The 24432-nt window shown below is 37.5% G+C and overlaps 1 non-coding gene and 1 pseudogene across 1 annotated transcript; both read left to right on the forward strand.

Moving 5' to 3' along the window:
• Positions 1-19092: 19092 nt before the first annotated feature.
• LOC101420314 (all-trans-retinol dehydrogenase [NAD(+)] ADH1B-like) overlaps positions 19093-24432 on the forward strand; it is a 28591-nt pseudogene continuing 23251 nt past the window's right edge.
• Positions 19864-20099, forward strand: LOC111763017 (small Cajal body-specific RNA 6). Its single transcript, XR_002795986.2, has one exon. It is a non-coding gene; the product is annotated as a small Cajal body-specific RNA 6 (non-coding RNA).

Consider the following 24432-nt stretch of genomic DNA (forward strand, 5'->3'; position numbering starts at 1 on the left):
TCACACACGTGAGTGTGTCCAAACTCTTGACCCAAGAAAATCTCCAGTCTAGACCTCTACTTCCATCTTTCTTACTTTGAAGTCATTTTCCCTTCAATCGGTCCCTTTTCTGTCCCTGTTAGTCCAGGCTTGTAGCAGTTCCCTTTTTTATTGATCTTGAAAAAAAAACTCAGTTTTTCTTGTACTATACAGGGGCCAAATCATCAGACAGTAGGACTTTCCATTAATGGTTCCCAGATAACTGCACCTCCAATTCTGATTTTCACTGAAGTGGCTAACTACTACCATGTTCAGTTAAACACTGAGATAGAGCATTATTGTCTGGAGACTTGCTTTCTGGAAGCTTAGCATTTTCCAAACCATCAGTTTCTGGTTTCTTTGTGTCCAGGAGTTCAATGCTCAGCCTATCATTTTTCTATAATCTTCAAGGGGAAACTAGACTTCATTTTTCACACTCAGCTTGGAAATCTCCTCAGATAAACATCCAAGCTCATCACTTTCAAATACCTTTCCACGTGCCAAATTCTATGCCACTTTAAAACAAAGGTGACCTTCCCTCCAGTTTCTGATAACTCTTGATCATTTTCTTCTAAGGCCTTATTGGAAGTACCTTTAGCATCCTTATTTCTAAAAGCTGTCTCTCCAAAGTAATCTAGGCCCTTTCTATCAAATGGCTCATAATTCTCCCAGCCTTTACCCATTACCCAATTCCAAAGCATAGTCCACATTGTTGGCATTTGCAAAAGCAACGTCCTAACTCTACTGGTATCAAAATCTGTTTTAGTTTCCTAGGCTGCTCAAAACACAGCAACATGAAACGGTGTTAGTTTAAAGAATGTGAATTTCTTCAATTACATTTAGAGTCCAGGCAAATGTGCAAATCAAAGCATTATAAGGGTGATGCTGATGTGGGCTATGGGTCTAGGCTTTTCATCTCTTTGTAGATAACCTAAGCTGTATGTGTCCTGACCTGTGTGTGGGTCAGTAAGGGGCTGCAGCCCTGCCCTTGGTGACCATGGCAATGACTCCAGTCCCAGAGAAACAGTTTAGCAAGGCAAACTCTAGAAACTTGAAATATTCAAGGAAAATGAAAACCAATGTGCTAAAAGCTTATCTAGAATGTAAGAACTCCATGCTAAAAGCTTTCCTAGGATGTGGAAGATACATGGTAATTCAAGCCTATTGAACACTGAAACAGAGACTGGTTTGGCCCTTTCTCTGTATAAAAGGAACTTGAAAATCTTGTTGGGACTCAGGTTTGAAAGAGAAAGCTCCCAAGTCTGGCCGGCCATCAGTAAATCATTTTTTCCTTCTCAAAATCATTCCTGAGTCCTGGCCTTTCTATACACAAATAATCGAAACCTCTCTCATCTTCTACAACAATGCTTTCTTCCCAAAGCCTGGTTGCTGCCAATCCTTTGCTCCTCTACACATGGCAAGACACATGCAGGCATCTGCTGTTCTCTCCTTCTCTTCTGGATTTCATTGACTTCAGCTTCTTGCTTCTCTCTCTCTCTCTCTCTCTCCCCCCCCCCTCACTATCTATCTATCTATCTATCTATCTATCTATCTATCTATCTTTCTCTGTCTTTCTCTCTTACTCTCTCTGTATTAATTCTATTTATAAAGACTCCAGTAATTGGGTTAAATCTCAATGAGGTGGGCCACACCTTAACTGAAGTAGCCTTATCAATAGATTGTACTGACAATGAATGGGTTTATACCCCCAGGAATGGAGCATTCCCTTGCATATCTAAGCAGAATCAGTATTGATCTGGAATCAATAGCTGTGTGTTTTGGCAGCTTCTCCATAGTGATATGGGGTTTTCTTGGCAGATAGATTTTAAAAGTTGTTCTTGTAAATTCAGTGTATAAAGCAGTTTATCAGTCATCTCAATGACTCTGTGAACTCTCTGTATCACTCAAAAATCCCTTTACAACTAAATTATTTAAAGTGGATCTGTTATTTATGAACCTTGCCCATAACAACGTAGTATGTGAATCTAAGGACAAGGACAAGATTGATTTTAGTAAACACCCTATCAGTGGAGTTCTGAGGATGGATTCTAGAGGAAAGTAGGTTGAAACTGTTGCATTTTCTTAGTTACGTGGTCACTGAGATGCTGAAGTCATGGAGAGGAAAAAAGAGACATAATGTGGGGGCATTTTCAGGATTTGGAGTTGTCCTGAATTGCATTGCAATGACAGATACAGGCCTTGATGTATCCTGCCATTACCTACAGACTAAGTGAGAGAGAGTGTAAACTACAAAGTAAAGTATAAACCATGCTTAGTAGCAATGTGCCAAAATGTGTTTGTCTTTTGCAATGAATGTACACTAATGAAAGAAGCTATTAATGTGGGGAAAAGTGGGAGGTGTGAGCACTGGGGTATATGGGAATCCTTTACACTTATTTATGTATTATTTTATGTGATCTAAGAATCTTTTAAACATAAATTAAAAATATATTTTAAAAAAGAATTAATGTCTTGATAAGAAAAGAAAACTGAATAGGAAACAGAGCAATAATGGAAGTTCATAGCAGAGGAAATGAAAATGGACAACAAGTATATGAAAAGTTGGTAAGTCTCCTTGTTAATGGTCAGTGAAAGAAAATAAAGCCAAATGAGGTGTCACTACCCACCTATTACCTTATACTGCTGGTGGAAATATGAATTATACTTTTCTGAAAAAGAATTATAAATAATTATTAAAACTTCAAAACAAACATGTCCTTTTCTCCTGCAATACCACTCTTGGCTATCTGATAATTAGAAATAGAATTATTTTCTGTGTAAGATATAAAGACTAGGCAAACTGCTGCAGTCCTGTTCAGACAGGCAGAGGAGGTGTCTGGAGGTCAATCTGGAGAGACTGCAATGAAATTAGTGCTTGCTCAATGTAAAACTGTGGGTTTCTAACACTGAACTCAGAAGTCTTCCCCCTAAGGCTAAGGGCCGCAGTGCTCCCTGAGAACTGCTAGTCATGCAGTAGCATTCCCCAGCCCCATGTTCCCCAAATGCTTGAACCCCAAGCCTGTGTTCCCTGAATCCCCACAACCCACTTTTCACAGACCTATGTATCCTGAGTCCACATTCTCCCAAGCCTCTGTTTCCCAAGCCCAATATTCCTGGAAATGCGGCATTGCCGTACCCCTCCAGTCTCAGACTAACTCCAAGAGTGGGAAGGTTTAGGTGGAGGTGCAGAGGGGCCCAAGGAGTGCAGGTTCAATTTTCTGCCCCCCCCCCCAGTGAGTTTGGAGGAGATATCGGGTGATTTGGGGAGAGCCTAGGAAGAAAGGAGAGGTGAATTTGCTGAGAGAGCCTAATTTACCTAAATGCCCTGGGATAGGAAACATGGCCTGGGAGAAGTTGGAGTCAGAAAATTAATTAGCCCCCTTGTAGCACACATAGGGAGAGGGACAGTAGGACATACTTTGCAGGCTTCCAATAGCATATTTAGGTTCCTGGCAAAGGGTGGGTATAGAATTTAAACCCCCTCTTGATGTAGAGGGGAACTGGACCTAACTATCCCAGGGTCCACAGGATGGAGGAATAGAATATGGATTAGAGTGGACTTCCTGGTGTTCCTCTGTGGAACTATTGTGATTAGTAACGGAAGAAATTGTAGCATTGATGTGGAGAAAGTGGCCATAGTAACTGCTGATGATAAGGAGAGAGAAGAAGAGATATGACATGGGGACATTTTCAGGATTTGCAGTTGTCCTGGGTGGTGCTACAGGGACTGATGCTGGACATTGTGTGTGCTGCCATGGCCCACTGGGTGGACTAGGCAAGAGTGTAGAGTATAATGTAGACCACTGTCCATGTGCTACAGCAGTGCTCCAAAATGTATTCACCAGGAGCAGTGAATGTGCCACGATGATGGAAGAGGTTGTTGATGGGGGAGGATTGGGATGAGGGACATGGGGGTATATGGGGATCTCATATTTTTTAAATGTAACATTTAAAAGAAAATAATGAAGGAAAAATAATTTTTTTAAAACGACACATTATTTTTGAGGTGAGTTGGTTCACCAGGGACCCATTTGAATCTCCTACGCGAGCCCTCACACGGCCTTCTTACTGTCCTGGGAGAGATGGAAATGAGGAAGGCAGAAAGGGGATAGGTCAGACTCCTAAGCAGTTTATTCAATTGAGAAAAGGATTCCTTGCCTGAGGCCTTGTTTGGTCTTTTTTGTTCATTTGTTTTCTTGTTTTTCCATCCCCTTTATCTTCCCATGGTCCCCCTTTTTTTCCTTTCTCTTTTTTTGCTTGCTTTTTTTCTTTTTCCCATTTTTTTCTTCTTTTTTCTTTTTTATATTAGGTGCTGCAGGCATCACTTATTTGCTGTACTTCCTCATCCTCAATTTCCTCTTTTCAGTGTGTACTAATTTGGGCTACCAACACTATGCCCTTTCCTTTACAGCTTTCTATCCCTCGTCATTTATTGTTTCTCTTCATTTCCACCTCTCTTTATTTAGCCCCCAATATTTCTGTCTTTTTATCTCCAATACCTCTATTCTGTTTTCTATCTTTTGTTAACTCTTTATATTATTGTCCTTTCTTTTCTCTTTCCCTCTCTCCTGAACACACTGGTTTTTAATTCATGCTATATTCCTCCCCATATTCATTTTACTATCTTATTATAGGTACTCCACATTTTTACTGTTATAACTCTACAAAGCTTACATGAGTTCAATATCCATTCTCCTATATCTCACCTGGTCCTTCTGCTAACATTCACTATCAATACTACTATTGTATTTTTCTTTGCTTACCCCTTTTGCCATCTCTGGCCCTAATATTTTCCTTCAAGGGAACTTAGCCAACAACAACGGAATAGAAAAAGAAGAACAAAGTGACAATGAGAAGACTTAACACACACACAAAAACAACAACTAAGTATACCCCAAGATGAAGAGGTTAATCTACTAAATAAACTCAACAAGATAAAATGACAGCAACAAAAAATTACAGACCATACCAATAATCAGGAAAGCATGGTCCAATCCAATGAACAAACAAAAACCAGGAAGAGGAGTGGAGCATCAAACAACTAATTAAAGCTCTCAAAACATGTATCATGGATCAATTTAATGAAGTGAAGGAAGAGATTAAGCATATTAAAAAAACACTTGGAGAGCATTCAGAAGAAATTGTAATCATACACCCAAAGATAGTGGATATGATGGGGATCAACAGCACAATCCAAGAAATCAAATATACACTCTCAGCAAATAATAGCATATTTGAAAAGGCAGAGGAAAGAATTAGTGATGTGGAAGACAGTACATGAGAAATCAAACAGATAGGAGAATTGATAGATTAAAAGATAGGAAAAATCCAGCAGGGACTTAGGGACTTGAATGACAACACAAAATGCACAAACATATGCATTATAGGAATCCCAGAAGGAGAAGAGAAGGGAAAGGGAACAGAAAGAGTGTCGGAGGAAATAATGGCTGAAAACCTCCCAAACTTATTAAGGGGCTGCATGTACATGTCCAGGAAGCACAATGCAACCCAAACAGCATAAATTCCAACAGGCCGACCCCAAGACGTATACTTGTCAAATTATCCAATGTGTAAGACAGAGAAAAAATACTAAAAGCAGAAAGAGAAAAGAGAACCATCATATACAAAGGAGGCTCCATAAGATTAAGTGCTGATTTCTCATCTGAAGCCATGGAGGCAAGAAGGCAATGGTATGACATAACAAGGTACTAAAAGAAAAGAATTTCCAACCAAAAATACACTAGCCAGGAAATCTAGCATTTAAAAATGATGGAGAGTTCAAAATATTCACAGATAAACAGAAACTAAGAGAGTATGCCAAAAAGAAACCTACCCTTCATGAAATACTAAAGGCAGTTTTGCAGGAAGGAAAAAAAAAACAGGAGACAGAGTTAAAGGACCATAAGAACTAAAAGGACAAAAAGAGAAAAAAAGTTAAAAAAACATATGACAAACACAAATCCAGAGAAAATATGGATAATATAAGTAATTCATTGAAATAACACTGAATGTCAGGGAATTAAACTCACCTGTTAAGAGACACAGATTGGAAGATTGTATAAAAATTTGACCTGTCTATATGCTGTCTACAAAGAACACATGTTAGACCCAGGGATTCAAGCAGATTGAAAGTGAATGACTGGAAAAAAATCTTACAGGCAAACAATAACCAAAAATGCAAAAGTATTGTGAGAGACAAAAATGGACACTACGTATTAGTGAAAGGGATAATCTTTCAAGAAGAAAGAACAATCATAAACATTTATGCCCCTAACAAGGGGCTTCCAAAATCATGAGGCAAACACTAAAATAACTAAGGGAAGGAAAAGATGTCTCTACAGTTATAGTGGGGGACTTTAACACACCACTGTCACCATTGGAAAGAACATCTCCAAAGAGAATCAATAAAGAAACAAAGATTTTGAATAATATATTAGAGGATCTGCACCTAATAGACATATACAGAACATTATACCCAAATACACATGACATACATTCTTAATTGCACATGGATAATTCTCCAAGGTAGACAACATGCTAGACCACAAAGAAAGTCAATGAATTCAGAAAGATTGAAATCATACAAAATAATTTTTCTGACCACAGTGGAATGAAGCTGGAAATCTGCACAGGCCAGAGACCCAGTTTTGGCACCAAGATATGGAAGTTAAACAACAAGCTCTTAGAAAAACAGTGGATCAATGAGGAAATCTCAATAGAAATCAATAACTACCTTGAAACTAATGAAAATGAGAACACAAAATATCAAAACTTATGGGAAAGAGCAAAAGATGTACTGAGAGGGATATTAATAGCCATAAATTCATACATCCAAAGAAAAGAGAGAATTAAAATTGAAGAACTAACTACACAATTGGAGAAATTAGTAAAAAAACAACAAAATAACCCCAAAGAAAGGAGAAAGAAAGAAAGAGCAAAGTTCAGAGTAGAACTAAATGAAATAGAAAATAAGAAAGTGCTCAAAAAAATAAATAAAACAAAGAGCTCATTCTTTGAGAAGATCAATAAAATTGACAAACCCTTAGCTAGACTAACAAAGAAAAAAAGAGGGAAGATGCAAATGCAAAAAGAAGAACTGAGAAAGTGGATATAACCACTGACCCCACTGAAATAGACTATCATAAGAGGATACTTTGAAAAACTATATTCCAACAAGAGAGACAATTTAGAGGAAATGGACAAATTCCTAATAACACATAAGCAGCCTACATTGATGAAAGAAGAAATTGATGATCTCAACAAACCAATCACAAGTAAAGAGATAGAATCAGTCATTAAAAAACTCCCAACTAAAAAGAGCCCTGGGCCAGATGACTTCACAAGTGAATTCTACCAAACATTCCGGAAAGAACTAACACCAATCCTGCTTCAACGCTTCCAAAAAATCGAAATAGAAGGAACGTTGCCTAACTCATTCTATGATGCCAACATTACCCTAATACCAAACCCAAAAAGAGACACCACAAGAAAGAAACATTAATGAACCTAGATGCGAAAATCCTCAACAAAATACTTGCTAATAATATTCAATAACACATTAAATGAATTATACACCACAAACAACCTATTTAAAAAATGGGGAAAAGATTTGAACAGATGCTTCTCCAAAGAAGAAATACAAATGACTAAAAAGCACATGAAAAAATGCTCAAATTCACTAGAAATTAGGGAAATGCAAATCAAAACTATGATGAGATACCATCTTATTCCCATAAGACTAGCAGCTATCAAAAAACCAGAAGACTATAAGTGCTAGAGGGATGTGGAGAAATGGGAACACTCATCCACTACTGGTGGGAATGCAGAAGGATCCAGCCATTCTGGAGGACTGTTTGGTGGTTTCTCAAAAAGTGAGCTATAGATTTGTCATATGACCCAGCAATTCCATTGCTGGATATACCCCCAGAAGAACTGAAAATAAGGACACAAACTGATATATGCACACCAATGTTCATAGCAGCATTATTCACTAATGCCAAAAGTAGGAATCAACCCAAATGCCCATCAAGAGATGAATAGATAAAAAAAATGTGCATATACCTACCATGGAATACTACTCAGCTATAAGAAGGAATACAATACAAACACATGTGATAACATGGATGAATCTTGAGGACCTTATGTTGAGTTAGGCAAGCCAAGCACTGAAGGACAAATACTGCATGACTTCTCTGATGTGAAAAAAGCAAATCAAGCTGTCTCAGAGAGCAAGACTGCAAGATAGGCTTAAAGGAATCTGGGGGGAAGAGAAAGGTTGCAAGCTGACAACTACATGGGTGAGGTCTATGATAAGCTGGAAGTAAGTATTTGTACAGGGATGGGATAAGAAGGGGGCATAGGGATACCTTTGGGTGGTCCTTTGCAGGCTTGGGGGGAGCTAGGGTTGGGAGGATGGGTCAGATGGCCCAAGGAATTGGGGGAAAGACTGGGGGGTACAGGTGAATATGGAAAACTGTTAGGTATATGGTTGAAACTATACTGTTGGGAAAACTCATTAGAAAATATAATAAGGAAGGATTACGTGTTTAAGCCACGTAAGGGGGCATTTGGTGCAGGGCCAGGCTTCTAGGGAGTGTGTGAGTGCTAATTTTATCATAGTGTGCTGTATCATTGGGTGAGGACCCATACAATGAATGGGAAGGAGTACCCACATCCAGGGGAGACCTGGTGCTCTCAAACAAAGGGAATTGTGTCTTTTGAGAAAATCAGTGGCTCCCAATGGGTTAGGACAGTCTAGTATGTCAAGGCTTCAGCAGTGTTGTAAGTATTTGTAAATCTGGTCACTCAAGTAGTGAAGACTGACTGTCACTGTGGGCCCTGAGGGGAGAGGGAGAGAGGTATGGAATAGATGGAATCAGGGCAACTGAGGGGAAATGGAAGTGTTCCACAAGATCATGTAATGAAGGATATAGGACATGTTAACTTACACCAAAAGTTTATAAAAGCCTATAAGCTAAAATGTAAACCATAATGTAAAGCATAAGGAATCTAAAAATTTTTAAATGTGTACAGTCTAAAATATAAACCATAATGTGAACCAAAATGGAACCATGTTTAATAGCTATTTTTCAAAATCTATACATCAACTACACCAAATATATATAAATATATATACATATATATATATACATGAACATATTAAAATATCATCACTGTGGAAAGGGGGAAATGAGATTGATTTGGATATATGGGAGTCTCTATATTGTATATGTGAATTACCGTGATCTAAAACTTTTTGGAAGACAAAGTTAAGAATTAGAAAAAAAAAGAAAGAAGGAAAGAAAGATGTAGACACTGAGGAGGAAATGAAAGAAAGTGCCTTGCCAATGTACATACAGGGCAACACCTATTACAGTGATAAAAGGCAAAATGTTAAAAAAAATTTTATATTTTTCATTTTTTAATATATCAATTTATTTTTACTTCATTTTAGTATTTCTAAATTAGTATGTATTCTATGTCTAAACCTTAAATCCATCACTATATTTCAATTTCCTATTAATCAAATTTGGCTATATATTAGGCCTCATTGAAGAAGTTTTGGATCACATATACGTTCGACTATGCCAGGAGAGAAATATTAGTGTAGGGTGTTATTGCTGAGGGGCACATGGGTGGGAAGGAATTCTCCAGGGCATGTATATAGTGTACATAAAAATGTTCTGATATGTGTTGGGTATTTTCATAGTAGTTACAGTTAAAAGTGGCAACTGAGGGAATTCTGAGTTCCTACCCAGGGGGAGCTCTGTCCCATTTCCCAATGGAACAGCAATAATTGACCAGTGCAAAGGCAAAGACCAACAAGGAAGGATGGTCCAGTAATAAGTACATGATACTGATAACAATGCTTATGAGCCGTGTGCCTGAAATATGAACTAGGCCTTGAGCTGCAGGGTGCCTAAGAGTTACTTCCTGAGACCTCCATGTTGCTCATATGTGGCCACTCTCTAAGCCAAACTCAGCATGTAAATGCATTGCCTTCTCCTCAGCATGGGATATGACTCCCAATGATAAGCCTCCCTGGCACTGAGGGATTATTACCAATCATTAACTGGTGATGCAACTAGAAAGAGACCTTGAACAAAAGAGTCAACTCAGACCAGCAGAATATCTCAACCTACATGTAGGACCATGTGTTAAAAACTGCTTTTTGACCTTGAATAAAAGGAGGAAATGGAAAAGACAAATGAGTTTATATTCCAAAGAATCTTCAAAGAAGAGTCGGGAGGTCATCAAAGGGTCGTGCTTATGCACGCCTCAGCAGAACCCCAGGAAAAGTCAAAGTAGATACAACCCTAGTACTGGTTCTCCTGCAGGATACCTAGACCCACAGGATTTATGCTCATGGCAGATGGATTTGGAGTTCTGTGCATGTCAGAGGGCCCTACTTTGGAATTTGTGTTCCTGAATGTGATGGATCTGGACTCAGATGTGACCTTTCTACACATGCCTCTTCTGTCACTTCTACTGAACCTGTAGTTGGATCTAGGGATGGTGTATACTCAGGGGATTTGAATCTCTGGACTGCCCATGTGCCAGCTGGGCCTTGAACCTCAGCAGAGTGGCAAATCCTACTCTCTGGTTCGTTGGACTTACCCAGGTCAGCTAACAGGAAGGTGAAGATGGTCAACCACCACACCAAGGAATCAAGAGTGCCAACTGCAAGCGGAAGAATTGCATCCAACATCCATGGGGATCCTAAGCTCCTTGTTGATACAGAGGTGGAGTGGACATCACCATCCCAGAGTCCACAGCATGGAGGAATAAAATATGGATTAGGATGGATTTACTGATATTCTACTATAAAACTATTGTGACTAGTAATGGAAGAAATTGCAGCATTGAGGTGGAGAAAGTGGCCACAGTAGACACTGAGGGCAGAAGGATGGAAAAAGAGATAGATGTGGGGCATTTTTGGGACTTGGGGTTGTCCTAAATGATATTGCAGAATCAGATGCTGGACTTTATATATCCTGCCATAACCCACTGAATGTACTGGGGGAGAGTATGAACTACAGGGTAAACTATTATCTATTTATTGCAGCAGTGCTTCAAAATGTGTTCACCAAGTGTGATAAATGTGCCACAATGATGGGGGAGGTTGTTGGTGTGGAGGAGTGGAGTGGAGGGTTGGGGGTTATACAGGAACCTCTTACCTCTTATGTTTTTTAATGTAACAGTTTTTCTGATGGATGTATCTTCAAAAAAATACAATTTACAAAAATGATGGGGGTGGGGAGGTGGGTTGGGTTATATGGAAACATCTTATGTTTTTTTAATGTAATGTTCTTTGCGATCCGTTTACTTGAATTAATAAATAAATAAATGTTAAATTTTAAAAACCCAAAAACAAAACAAAACAAAAATAGCCCCACCTCCTTGGGATAGATTTAAGAATCAGAAGATCTGAGTTTGAACCTCATCTGTGCCTGTGTGGCCTGGCATCAGCCACTTAACCTCTCTGAGTCTGTTACTTATTTACAGCTTTTGGGTATTTGTGGTTCAAATGAGCAAATGTACTTTCTATATTACAAAATACAATATAAATGGTACACAGATGTAAGTTATTATTAAAAGTTTGCAATGGAATTATAAAAAGAAAAAAAGACCAGGCAATTTGCTGCAGTACTATTTGGGCAAGGAAAACAAACAAACAAAAAAAGCTTTAAACTGTCTAATTGATTGACACACATCTTTTGAATAAAAGATAATGCATCATTATTTTTTAACATTCAGTGGGTATTTGAAAGACAGATTATGTCAGTGGATATTTTAACAAGCAAATTATATCTTTAAAAAGGAATCAACATGGTGTATCATTAAGCGTGAACAGCAAAGCTCATAGCAATGTGTATTTTATGATACAATATTTATAGAGAAAAAAACAAATATAAATTTCCATTGTTTTATAGAATTTTGTATGAGCATGGAGAAAGGTGTAGAAATGTACAAAACAGGCTAATTACTTCAGGCCACTGTGACTAATGGGACCTGAAGAATCAATGTTAACATGTTAATTTTTTAGCTAAAAATATTTGTATCACTTACGATGAGATTTATAATTAGCTTTATTATGTTATTACTTTCATCACTTATAAAGAAATTGTAAAGAAATGAAATAAAAATTTGCATTTTCATTGCTCATATTTAATGGCAGTATAAATACAGTGGGAAACATTTTCATTCTTACAAAACAAACCCACTTATCAAATACAAAATAAATGACCAAGTAACATAAACTGACTTTAGCAGTCTCCATAGCCTTTTTTTTAAAATACATATTTTATTTATCTCCTAGTTTCTTCCATTAACCTTCTTCAAGCATTGTTATGTCCACCCACCTCAGATTTTTTTTTTTTTTTCACAGTTTCAGAACCCTTTACTGAATGTGGGCCAAGTAGGGACACACTGATATCTGAGGGAGACTCAATGTTTGCTCTCCAGAACCCCCGTCAGTCTCTGCCATTGCCTGGAGTCCATGATGCTCAAACAAACTCCAATGGGAGAACTCACCCTGCATGGGGGCTTCATTATTCAGATTTTTAAGTGAAACTTCTCTTGCGCCACCTCCGTTCCCTGGTCTACCGAGTCTCTTATTGTCTTTCCTCTGTGTCTCTTTTTGTTGCATCATCTTCCTATGTCAGCTCTCTGCGTGGACCAGCACTCCTGCATGGAGGAGCACTCCCTGGGGGCCGGTTCACCACACAGTCCAGCCTGCCTTCACTAGGAGATCCCAGGTATCGAACCTGGACCTCCTATATGGTAGACGGGAGCCCAATTTCTGTGCCACATCTGCTTCTCTCTATAGACTTGATAAGACTTTCAACCTCTTTTACACTGAACATTTCTTAAAATTTTAGGTGAGGTTATTTTATTAATGGGTCATTTAAGAATCTCAGGTTATCTAAGACAAATCTATAAGACTGCATATGTGAAAATTTTCACAGGACTTATAATATTTTAAGCTACTAACATGAAATTATTAAAACTCTAACAGATTTGGGTTTACACTCTTGAGACTTTAATAGAACATATGTTCTAGATTTACGTGAAAAATTCTGGACTGTCATTTTCTCCCAAGAGACTTATATTTGGGTCTTCCAATGCTCCTTTGATTTCAAAACACTAATAGTGAAATCCAGCACACAGGATATCAGAAAATCCTCTAAAAAATCTAACCAACCCAAGGCAAATGACCAAAACCTAAAGACCATGCAGATTCCCCAACAATAAAACCCACCTAATCATAGACTTTAAATCCCCCTGCCACCAAATTCACATGTGTTCAGATGTGCCAAACAGTTTTTCAATGACCTATTATTCAAAAGAAAGAGAAATTTTTTTGTACCACAAATTTGGGGGAAGGGGAGAAGGATATTTCTTTATTTCATATTTATAATATGAAATACCAAAAAAAGTAAAAAAAAAAAAAAGAGAAGAATAAATAGTGGGAGAAATAATGAAATAATCTGAGAAAGGAAATTTTTTAAAACTTCAAAAACCCATAAATACATTATCAGAGATGAAATGATCTTGAATTCTTGAAGTAAGAACAGTGGCTATAAAGAATAAAGGATTGTGAGGAAAAATTGGAGTCAGAACCTCTAGGATTCAGACCTTCTACCAGAACAACTATCAAACAGGCTGGAACTCTCTTAATAACAACTCCTTTTGAAACACTGTCCAGCATCCAGGGAACAAATGGAGGAAGATCTGATAAATTATGGTAAAGAACAGTAATTGCTGTCTCCATGTGGTGACTACTGGCACCCATCCCTCACTCTTGTGACAGGTCACCATGGAGCCCAGGCTCCACGTGACAGAAGGAGACATAAAAATCTTGTCCCCAAGACCAAAGGTGATCTTGCCAATCACTGACCATGGTTTTTGATCAGCATCTTCATATCACTTGCTGCCTGGCACTGAGTGTGGCCATGCTTTCAATCTGCCCACACGAAGGTGGCAGTGTCTATTGGTACAACTCACACCAGACAGGCTAGGGCAGAGAGGACTTAAATACTCTATGCTTCCTTAAGATGGCAGAGGGCAGAGCATTGAAGGGCTGTATTTGATTTGATGGACAGGCCAAGAAAGTTCAGCTGTGGGGTGCCGAGAAAGAAGCTTTTCGCAGGCTTCCTGATTCCAACCTCATTGAACCCAGGAGTTGGTCCCTGCCCCGGTCTTGAGTCCCTGGCCCTGATTCAGATGAGAAACAATATTGGGCAAACCTTCTCTTGCATGCCCTTCCTGCCAGAATTTATCCTCCAGGCAAAATAGTGTGAGACAAGGAAAACAGTTTAAGAAATAACCGAGGTGGAAAATCTGGAACAAAGGATTGTCAGCTTCAAAATATTGGGAACAGAATTCTGTCTCCTAGATAACAGAGGAGACAGTCAAACACCTGTATACACGAGATCTCCAAACAACGAACAAGCAAGCAAGCATCCAGGACAAGACACAGGCCCAGAAACAGGGAGGACCCTGCACACTTCTGGTAAGAGGGAGGACTAAAGCACAAGAAAATCTCTGTCGTATCACTAGGTGATTATAAAATCAAAAAATGGATATCTCATGGAATAAGTCCCAGAGTGGACATTCTAAAATATCAAAATTTACAGTGAGCAACAAACAAGTAAAAGACAAAGAAACAGGAAACGATGGCCAAAGCCAAAGGAAGACAATAAAAATCAGGAAAACACCAATGAAAAAACAGTAATGTGAACACAACAAACAAAGCTTTTGAAAAACAATCCCAAGAAGAGAATTGTAGGAAGATTATAGAGTAGGGAGCTCCCAGACTCAGTCATTCCACCAATACAAATATTATACAGGCAGGATCTGTCTGAGACAACTATTTTGAAATTCCTAAGACCAAAAGAACCCTCTACAGCATGCAGGGAATAACAGGAGGAAGAGACTGATGAAGTCTGGTAAAGAACAGTAAAATTACTCTCTCAGCACAGAGACCACCTGTGCCCATTCTCCCATTCTCACTGCAGGCAGTAGAGCTAATGAAAATAAAAATACAACGTACCAAAATTGTTAGTGCAAAAGATGCGCTGACAGGGAAAATTAAAGCTCTAAATGCTTACATTAAAATTGAAGAAAGAATTCAAATCAGACTTATTACCCAAAAACTGCAAGAACTAGAAGAAAAAGAACAAAGTAAACACAAAGAAGCAGTAGGAGGGAAATAGCAAATATGAGCAGAAATAAATGAAATAGAAAGAAAACACAATAGAATCAAGAAAACAAAAAGTTGTTTCTTTGAAAGGAGCAATAATATTGAAAAACCTTTGGCTAAAGTACCAAGAAAAACAAAGAGAGAGAGTACAAATAGTAAAAATCAGAAATGAAAAGTGGGACATTACTACCAATCCCACTGAAATAAGAAGGGCTACAAGAGGAAAAGAATACTATGAAAAAATGTGCATCAATAATTTAGATAATCTAAATAAAATGGACAAATTCTTAGAAACACTCAAACTACCTACGTTGATGCAAGAAGAAATAGAATATTTCAATAAATCAGTCATTAGAATAGAGATTAAAACAGTCATCAAAAACCTCACAAGAAAGAAAAGCCAAGGACGAGACAGCTTATAGGTGAAGTCTACTGAGCATTCCAAGAAGACTTCACACCAATTCTACTCAAACTCTTCCCAAAAATTGAAGAGGATGGAACACTCCCTATTTATTTTATGAGGCCAGTATCACCCTCATATCATAGCCAGTTAAAGATACTACAAGAACAGACAACTACAGATCAATATCTCTTATGAATATAGATGCAACATTCTACAACAAAATACTAGCAAACTGAATCCAACTACATATTAAAAGAACTATGCACCATTTTGAAGTGGGATTTATCTCTGGTATGCAAGGTTGGTTCAATATAACAAAATCAATTAATGTACTATATCACATTAAAACAATAAATGGAAAAAGTACATGAGCATCACAATTAAGGCAGACAATGCCTTTGGCAAAATAGAGCACCCCTTCTTGATAAAAACACTTAGAACACAAGAAGAGGAGGAAAATTCCTTAACATGACAAAGGGCATATATGAAAAGCCCACAGCTAACACCCTACTTACTTAATAGTGAAAGAATGAAAAGCTTTCCCTCTAAGATCAAGAACAAGATAAGGATGCCCACTGTTACCACTGTTAATAAAGACTACACTGGATGTTCTTCCCAGAGCAATTAGGAAAGAAAAATAAGTAAAACATATCCAAATTGGAGATGAAAAAACAAAACATTCCCTATATGCTAATGACATGATCCTATCTACAGAAAATCCAGAAAAAGCAGCAACAAAGTTCTTATACCTAATAAATGAATTCATCACTGTGGTGGGATACAAAAGCAACACCCAAAGCCAGTAGTGTTTATATACACAAGAAATGAACAATCAGATGGTTGGTCACCAAATGGTGCTGGGAAAACTGGTTATCAATTTACAAAAAAGAAGAAGGACCCCGGCTCACACCATACACAAAAACAAAATCAAAATTGGCCAGAATCTAAACATAGGAGCCAGAATTTTCAAACACTGAGAAGAAAATATAGGAAAGCCTCTTTAGGACCTTATGTTAAGCAATGGTTTCTTAGACTTTACACCCAAAGCCCAGGAACAAAAGAAAAAAAGGAAATTGGAACCTCATCAAAATTAGAAATCTTTATCTTTTAAAATACTTAATCATGAAATAAAATGACAACCTACAGAATCAGAGGAAATATTTGCAAATCACATATCCCAAAAAGTTTACTATCCAGAGTAAATAAAGGTTTTTACTTAACAACATAAAAGCAAACAAACCAATCTAAAACTGGGCAAAAGATGTGAATAGATGTCTCTCCAGAGAAGATACACATATTAAATATAAGGCCAGCAACAAAAGAAAAAATAGAAAATTGGAACCTCATCAAATTAGTAATTTTTCTGCTTCAAAGTATTTAATCATGAAAGTAAAATGACAACCTACAGAATCAGAGGAAATATTTGGAAATCACGTATCCCAAAAAGGCTTAATATCCTGAGTATATAAAGAAAGCTTCTACTTATCAACATAAAAATAAACAAACCAATTTAAAATTTGGGCAAAAGATTTGAATAGACATCTTTCCATAGAAGATATAGCTATTAAATATAAGGCCTCTGACCAGAAATTTCCTGAAGAGTTTGAGAGATTGATCTCCACAGCAAACACAGGGAGCAACAGAAGGGAAGGGGTTCTGATGCCAGCAGAGGGATGCTGGTGCTAAAGGGATGCAGGCAGGGGTGACTGCAAGATGGAGTGACACATCTCCATGAGCAGGCCTTGACCTGGGTCTCAGTTTGAGTCAAATTTAATGGCTCCGAGGGGTAAGAAATTGAGTAGAAAGAACAGGGTAAGTAAGGTCTAGAGTTGATGGGCTCAGATTTAGGGGACAATGAAGATGCACATTTTTAAAGAACATGGTAATAAAGATGGGCTGAGTGAATGAGACCTTTAGAATAAGGTGGTGAAGGGACCTGAAAGCCAGAAGCAAGGTTTGGGACTTTCCACTTTCCTCAAAACTTTCCTAATTAGTAACACCCTGAAATCATAGGACCTCACTCGCCTCTATGCTGGGGAAAAGTTATCCAGCCTTGGTGTGCCTGGCAAGACTACATCATAAAACATTACTGACACTGCATGAACCAGCCATGGAATTGTTGCCAGGAAAATAATAGATTTGTCCTTCCTGTTAAAATATCCATGAGACAAATAATATCCAATCAAATAACTGTATGTACTATGTGTTACAGGACTTCTAAGTGTGAATAAAAGAAAATTCAAACTCCAATTCTCTGCACACCCTACACATACCAGTTACAAGGAATCTAAGACAACAGAAATGCCAAAGTGTGGACTTTTCTCTGTTTTCCAAGATAATGCAAAGTTTAGTTTGAATGTCTGCTCCTCTAAAAACCATTCTTTCAAAACTAAGTTTACTTTATTCTGAGCACAGCAACAACCTCCCACCCCTCTGCTACTAAACTGCTACCTTAGAGCTAATATACAGTACTTTCTAGGTAGCTGACATGAAAAAGAATTAGTGGCCTGCCTGCCACACTACCCATAGACTGTGACCTTTCTTTTAGGAATAATAATTGAAGCCTACACTTATTGAGGTTTTCCTTTTTGCTGGACTTGAGACGAAGTTTTTTATGGATTTTCTCATTTATTCAACAACCCGTCCTGTGAGGTGGGTACTATTATTCGTGCTCATCTTTGAAATAAGGAAACCACGACACAAACCAGATAAACAGTGTGTCCTCTTTCACAAAGCTTCCAAGGAACAGGGTCTGCCTGGACCCAAAGGCCATGAACACAGCCACTGCTCCAGACTGCCTCTGGCTCTGGGTAGGTTTCGTCTCTTAAGCACCATTGCCTTCTCCTTAGTACCTGGATTACTGCTGACATGGGAAGGTCGTCAAGGCTGACTGGTATTGCCTGGAGCAGAAATACCAGGACAGAGAGCCCCTTTGCTGTGACCTTCTGGGTTTAAAATTTCTCTGCTCTGAAGAGGAGGCTGCTGAATCCAGCACCTTCCTCAGCTTGTTGGCTCTCTCTGCCCTGCCTCATCTGTTCTGCTTTTCACCTCCCTGTCTACCTGCAACAAATGGATTGGAAAATGGAGTTTAATGCAGACAAAGAGAAATCAGAACTCTAAACTACCTCTGTGAGATTGGGGAGGGAAAAAGATGAAGTAGATCAAAGATAGAATGATTAAATTTTATATGTGTGGAAATATTGAACTTAATGTAATCAAGATACTGTATCTGAAAATGGCAAATTACAAACAACGTTTGTTTTGAATTCTGGTTCTGTGTCCTTCTGTGTCTGAGAAAGAACTGATACCTGTGGCTTATAAAACCCAGGTCGCATGTACAGAATTAAGTGTTACTAATACCAATACAAACAAAATATCTGGCAATACATCTACTCTGTGTCCTCGAACAGGGAGGAAGTCCACAAGAGTTCACCAGTCCTTGGCCTGCAGAGAAGAAAGCAACAACATGAACACAACAGGAAAAGTAAGCAAAAAATATTTTATTTGAAAATATTTTCTCTATTATGTAATAATAAACATAAAATTTTTATTTACCTTTAACAAAAGTTTACAGTTTTTAATCAATAATTCAAATTTTATATCTCAGTTAGAAACAGTAAGTACTGAAATATACAATCCTAAACGACAATGGAAATAGGCTATTCCCATTTGTCTCTACAAGAATATATATCACCTTTTTTTAATATACTTGTTTGACTTTCATTTTGTTTTGTTTTTTTAAAGATTTAGTTTTTATTTCTCTCCCCTTCCCCCACCCCCGCTCCCCCACAGTTGTCTGCTCTCTGTGTCCATTCACTGTGTGTTCTTCTGTGTCTGCTTTTATTCTTATCAATGGCACCCAGAATCTGTGTCTCTTTTTGTTGCATCAGCTCTCCATGTGTGCAACACCATTCCTAGGCAGACTGCACTTTTATCACTCTGGGCAGCTCTCCTTATGGGGCACACTCCTTGCACGTGGGGCTCCCCTACGCGGGGGACACCGCTGCATGGGAGGGCACTCCTGCGTGGCAGGGCACTCCTTGTGCGCATCAGTACTGTGCATGGGCCAGCTCATCACACAGGTCAGGAGGCCCTGGGTTGAACCTTGGACCTCCATGTGGTAGGCGGATGCCTTATCCATTGTTTATCATCTTTGTCTATTAATATTTCTCTCCTTCCTTTAAATAAATGTGCTTTATTTGGAGTGACAGTTTATCCAATTCTATCATGACTAATTTGTAAACCAAAATTAGAAGTGTTTGAATCAAGAACTTATCTTAATCCCTCCATCATGCTCTAGTTGTGTGTGATGGGCAAAAGGGCACTGACACTGGGTGATGACCCTGCCTGCTGTCCCTTGGTGAGTCCAGGGAAGGTGCTGTGGTCTGATCCAACAGCTTAGTTACAAATGGATTTTGGTTGATGAAAGTGCTGGGATCTGGGGTTATGATCTGACATTTTCAATCAGAGACCTCCAGGAAAAAAAAAAGAAGTTATCTTCATATTCAAAAACCGTGATTTAAATGAGTTTGGTTAAATGGTAACCAAAAGATAATGATGAATGCATCTTAATTCCAGAAACAGCCAGATTTACTACTTTGGGAAAACTACAATATCTTTTTACCCTCAATATTTGCATCTGTAAAATAAGGTCAGTATTCCAATAGTTACCCCCTGGTAGCATCCCTTTAAAGTTAAACTCAAGCCTGGAAGTGCCCAAACAGGCCACAGGGAGCCTGTCACCTCATAGGCACCAAAATGCAGGGCCTATTGCGATCAGTGCACATTTTCAAGGCCTCTCATAGTTATTGTGGCATTGCCCATAATAACTGAAATTGGCAAGATTTGATAAGTAAATAATGGAAATTAATTTCAAAGGGAAAAATTCCCATTGAATTCATTTGATCGTATTTGTGGGTATGTTATTTAGCTGTTACAGAAGAACTTGATTTTTTTTTCAGTGAGAAGGTGATTTATTGTGAGTGCACAAGCAAGGAACTGGGGGTGTCGTCTCAAAACCAGTTCAAAGTGAGAATGGGAATGGGAGCTAGGGTTTTTACAGGCAACAGAAAAAGAAAATGGTGGTACGAGAGGAAAAAAAAGGTTAAAGAAAAAGAATGAGTGATACTTCCAGGGGTCTTTTGAGGATATAAGCAAATTCTATTTTTTTTTTTTTTTAGTTTTTTTGTCTTTTTTTTTAAAGATACATAGATCAAAAAAAAAAATTTGTTACATTTAAAAATATAAGAGGTTCCCATATACTCCATTCCCTACCCAAACCCACTCCTCCCACATCAACCACCTCTTTCATCAGGGAGGCACATTCATTACTTTGGATGATGCATGGATTGTAGTTTACCTTGTGGTTTACACTCTCCCCCAGTCCATTCAGTGGGTTATGGCAGGATATATAATGTCCTGCATCTGTCCCTGCACCATCATTCAGGAAAACTCCAAGTCCAAAAATGCCCCCATATCACCACACCTCTTCTTCCCTCTCCCTGTCCTCAGCAACTCCCATGGCCACTGTCTCCACATCAATGATACAATTTCTTCCATTGCTAGAGTCACAATAATTCTGTAGTAGAATACCAGTAAGTCTACTCTACTCTATATTCTATTGCTCCATCCAGAAGACCCTGGGACAGCACTTAATATTTACAAACCTTGCCACCTTTAAAGCGGGGTTTAAGGACCATTCACAAGAGTGAAAATATGTATTTAAATCTTCTTTTGGAGAACATCTGTGGTTAAGTTATCTATACTAGCTATTCAAACAAGCACAGTTCTCTGATTTTGAATTATATATGTGTTCATATGGGAGTGGGTTTGCATTTGTCATTTGTATGTTAACCCATGTATTTTTTGTTCCACTGTATCTGAAAGGAGATGCTACACATAAATCAGATTATAAAAGAGATAGGAAAAAGCAATGTCCCAAATGAGTAAAGCAACTGGAAGTACACACAAGAGGTAGAAAGGGAAAAATAATAATATTAATAATAAAATGACAAACAGGGAAACAGTGAATCAAAAAAGATTTCCAAAGCAGGAAGCTCATATTATCTGGGCTCATAATTCAGACTGATTTGCCATAAGCAAAAATCTGAGCAAGGGTGAGGTAGGTTTTAAGTGAATAGACAACCTTCTGCAACATCAATGAAATAGCAGTGACTCAGAAATTCATATACAAACCAAAAATTGAGAGTCTAGAACCCACTGCAGGTCAGCATTGCAATATATCAAGAATAAATATCTGAGGATAAAAAAAGAAATGCCAATATGACCTAGATAAATGTATTCAAATTTATTCAAATTTATCTCACTGTCTCATTATGGCTAATTCTGTTTCTATTTCCCTATGTTAATGCTTTACATGTTTTTTTTTAATAATTTGTATTATTTTCCTGACCAGAGCTTGCTCATTTCAACATAGCTGTTATTTATTCTAGACATGGGGTAACTGTGGCAATACAAAGATGAAAAGACAAAAATCCCTGACTTCAGGATTAGGTGAAAAGAGGTATTATCTTGTGTTTGATTTTCCAGGTAATAAAATGCAAAGCAGCTGTGCTTTGGGAGCTAAAGAAACCCTTGTCCATTGAGGAGGTGGAGGTCGCACCCCCCAAGGCCTATGAAGTTCGTAGTAAAGTGAAACTATCTTCTGTCTTTATTTACTTTAAGTTTTTAAGAATCAAAGTATATTAAAAGTAGAAACAACTGAAAATCCACTCAGAAGATTTTTATATAAATTATGGTAATCATTACAATGGAACTACATTTATGTCCAGGAAAAGATATAAATGATATGTCATTAAAATTTTTAATCAATGTGATCCCAGTGAAAAGGCATGGTATTATTCTGAGAATTATTAAAAGAATTTATGTGTTTATAGAGAAATAAAGTATAAAAGGATATATATCAATATTTCAGTTGATGTTAGAATATAAAGGACTGTTTTCTGGGAGATAATATGCAACTTCTATAGAGAGCATGCATTATCGTATATTATATGACTTACATGTTACAGAAACAATTATTTTGAAATTATGCCAAATTGTCTACTGCAAGAAAAGAAAGTGAATGATAATTTTAGACTAAATAATCTCAGGGGTTAACTGAATTTTTTTATTTGGGAAGAATAGGCATTAGCAAAATTCTGAAAACTCTAGAAACCCAACTTCAGGGAATTGGATGCATTAAGTCTCTCTGTGGGTCATACATTTATTTATTTGAATAGAATCACTCTACTTTTCCCCAACAGATGGTGGCCACAGAGATCTAACACACAGATGACCATGTGATAAATGGGGATTTTCTCACTCCACTTTCTGTGATCTTAGGCCATGAGGCAGCCAGCATCGTGGAGAGCACTGGGGAGGGGATGACTGCAGTCAAACCAGGTACAGGAATCACATTCAGGGAATGTGTCTTTGTTCAGGTCCCACAAGGTCATACATTGTGGATGAGGAAACTGAGGCAGGGAGAGGAAAAAGACCTGCACCAGACCCCAGCAGTGGAGCCTGTCCACTGATTCCTCTTCCTATTGGGTCTCCCTTCTTGAACATAGAACAAATGAATCAGACCAGAGCAAGGAGACCAGACAAAAAGAATCCTGCCAAAGAGTGTCTATTTTATTACCCTTAACCAACCCTAAAAATGTCTGATTATGAATATTGACTAAATATTTATTTTTAGCATTTAACTTATACTAATTTCATTTTGTGTTAATACAGATGAATATTTTAAAGGTAACAGTGAATTCAGTAGCAAAGTTCTATGCTATCAAATCCACCTAAAGGTTATTGAATGTGTTTACTCCAATCATTATTTTAATTGTATGCAGAGGTAGCATGATTGATTAAAAATAAAAATTATATTTAATTTTTAAAAAATTTTAGTCAGTATATTTAATCTCTTCCTTTACCAAATATTTAACTGACCCATGAACCAAAAATAAGATATTGTTTGGTTTGAGTTTGAACTTTTAATATTATATTTACAAAAATATAAATAATAAAATGACACCCTTACTTTCATCCCTGTTCTCTCCACCAAAGAAGAAAAAGAGATAATTCACAAATAAATTATCTGCCTAAATGTAAGTCAAGGTTTCTTATTCTACAATGAAGTGTGTGTCTTAGAAATGACTGAAATATTCAGAGAAATTTCACAAATGCCTTCTTTTTCTCTTACTTTTTAGTATTCCTTTAAAAGTGCTAAACAAAGTTAAGCATTCACTTTCTAGTAAAGATAAGCAAGCGATTTTTTAATTCATTATTATTAAAACTCTCAATATTATTATAACTGAAACTATTACAACATATCGTATTACCATTATGGTGGTCATTATGCAGCTAAAATTTATATTAATGCTTATAGTGAGACTATTTAAAAATTAAAATTAATGAGATGAAGCAGATAGCCCTAATAGCAATTTATACATGGTAAAAGATAATTATTCATTGAGTAAAATAATACTAATTCATTTTGTTTTCCATATTTTCATTTCTTCTCTGGGAATCTTCAGGACCATAAAAAAACTGATAAAAAAATCACCAGTGACATAGTGGTGATTTCATACTGTTTCTTGGGGGAACTTTCCAGGAGATAGGACTCTAAAATATACATTTATGCTTAATTTCTTGCTCTATTAATTCATGGGTAGAAATTTAATATTAAATTGCTTTATCCTCTTCTAGGTGATAAAGTTATCCCACTGTGTCTTCCCCAGTGTGAAGAATGTGCCATTTGTAAACACCCAGAAGCCAACTACTACAGGACAATGGAGTAGGTTTCTTATCA

Source organism: Dasypus novemcinctus, chromosome 1 (genome assembly GCF_030445035.2).
Source record: "Dasypus novemcinctus isolate mDasNov1 chromosome 1, mDasNov1.1.hap2, whole genome shotgun sequence".
Lineage (NCBI taxonomy): Eukaryota > Metazoa > Chordata > Mammalia > Cingulata > Dasypodidae > Dasypus > Dasypus novemcinctus.